General features: G+C 51.4%; 1 protein-coding gene across 2 annotated transcripts in view; it reads left to right on the forward strand.

Moving 5' to 3' along the window:
- mrc1a (mannose receptor, C type 1a) overlaps nt 1-2500 on the forward strand; it is a 56399-nt gene that overhangs the window by 23703 nt on the left and 30196 nt on the right. The gene's annotated exons all lie outside the window — the stretch shown is intronic.

Here is a 2500-nt window from a genome sequence, read left to right on the forward strand (position 1 = left end):
TATCACTCCATCACTCCACCAACCTGATGGAGGACTGCGTCCTTATGGGGGGCAAGGTACAGTACGCACTCCTCCGCACTTACTCTTCTCTATCACTCCATCACTCCACCAACCTGATGGAGGACTGCGTCCTTATGGGGGGCAAGGTACAGTACGCACTCCTCCGCACTTACTCTTCTCTATCACTCCACCACTCCACCAACCTGATGGAGGACTGCGTCCTCATGGGGGGCAAGGTACGCACTCCTCCGCACTTACTCTTCTCTATCACTCCATCACTCCACCAACCTGATGGAGGACTGCGTCCTTATGGGGGGCAAGGTACGCACTCCTCCGCACTTACTCTTCTCTATCACTCCATCACTCCACCAACCTGATGGAGGACTGCGTCCTTATGGGGGGCAAGGTACAGTACGCACTCCTCCGCACTTACTCTTCTCTATCACTCCATCACTCCATCACTCCACCAACCTGATGGAGGACTGCGTCCTTATGGGGGGCAAGGTACGCACTCCTCCACACTTACTCTTCTCTATCACTCCATCACTCCACCAACCTGATGGAGGACTGCGTCCTTATGGGGGGCAAGGTACGCACTCCTCCCTACTTACTCTTCTCTATCACTCCATCACTCCACCAACCTGATGGAGGACTGCGTCCTTATGGGGGGCAAGGTACGCACTCCTCCGCACTTACTCTTCTCTATCACTCCATCATTCCACCAACCTGATGGAGGACTGCGTCCTTATGGGGGGCAAGGTACAGTACACACTCCTCCCTACTTACTCTTCTCTATCACTCCATCACTCCACCAACCTGATGGAGGACTGCGTCCTTATGGGGGGCAAGGTACGCACTTACACTCCTCCGCACTTACTCTTCTCTATCACTCCATCACTCCACCAACCTGATGGAGGACTGCGTCCTTATGGGGGGCAAGGTACAGTATGCACTCCTCCGCACTTACTCTTCTCTATCACTCCATCACTCCACCAACCTGATGGAGGACTGCGTCCTTATGGGGGGCAAGGTACGCACACGCACTCCTCCGTACTTACTCTTCTCTATCACTCCATCACTTACTCTTCTCTATCACTCCATCACTCCACCACTTACTCTTCTCTATCACTCCATCACTTACTCTTCTCTATCACTCCATCACTCCACCAACCTGATGGAGGACTGCGTCCTTATGGGGGGCAAGGTACGCACTCCTCCGCACTTACTCTTCTCTATCACTCCATCACTCCTCCCTCACTTACACTCCTCCGTACTTACTCTTCTCTATCACTCCATCACTCCATCACTTACTCTTCTCTATCACTCCATCACTCCATCACTTACTCTTCTCTATCACTCCATCACTCCACACTTACTCTTCTCTATCACTCCATCACTCCACCAACCTGATGGAGGACTGCGTCCTTATGGGGGGCAAGGTACGCACTCCTCCGCACTTACTCTTCTCTATCACTCCATCACTCCACCAACCTGATGGAGGACTGCGTCCTTATGGGGGGCAAGGTACGCACTCCTCCGCACTTACTCTTCTCTATCACTCCATCACTCCACCAACCTGATGGAGGACTGCGTCCTTATGGGGGGCAAGGTACGCACTCCTCCCTACTTACTCTTCTCTATCACTCCATCACTCCACCAACCTGATGGAGGACTGCGTCCTTATGGGGGGCAAGGTACAGTACACACTCCTCCGCACTTACTCTTCTCTATCACTCCATCACTCCACCAACCTGATGGAGGACTGCGTCCTCATGGGGGGCAAGGTACAGTATGCACTCCTCCGCACTTACTCTTCTCTATCACTCCATCACTCCATCACTTACTCTTCTCTATCACTCCATCACTCCACCAACCTGATGGAGGACTGCGTCCTTATGGGGGGCAAGGTACAGTACACACTCCTCCGCACTTACTCTTCTCTATCACTCCATCACTCCACCAACCTGATGGAGGACTGCGTCCTTATGGGGGGCAAGGTACAGTACACACTCCTCCGCACTTACTCTTCTCTATCACTCCATCACTCCACCAACCTGATGGAGGACTGCGTCCTCATGGGGGGCAAGGTACAGTATGCACTCCTCCACACTTACTCTTCTCTATCACTCCATCACTTACTCTTCTCTATCACTCCATCACTCGCACTCCTCCATACTTACTCTTCTCTATCACTCCATCACTTACTCTTCTCTATCACTCCATCACTCACACTCCTCCATACTTACTCTTCTCTATCACTCCATCACTTCATCACTCCATCACTTACTCTTCTCTATCACTCCATCACTCACACTCCTCCATACTTACTCTTCTCTATCACTCCATCACTTCATCACTCCATCACTTACTTTTCTCTATCACTCCATCACTCACACTCCTCCCTCACTTACTCTTCTCTATCACTCCATCACTCACACTCCTCCATACTTACTCTTCTCTATCACTCCATCACTTCATCACTTACTATTCTCTATCACTC

This window comes from Sardina pilchardus, chromosome 19 (assembly GCF_963854185.1).
Source record: "Sardina pilchardus chromosome 19, fSarPil1.1, whole genome shotgun sequence".
Taxonomy (NCBI): domain Eukaryota; kingdom Metazoa; phylum Chordata; class Actinopteri; order Clupeiformes; family Clupeidae; genus Sardina; species Sardina pilchardus.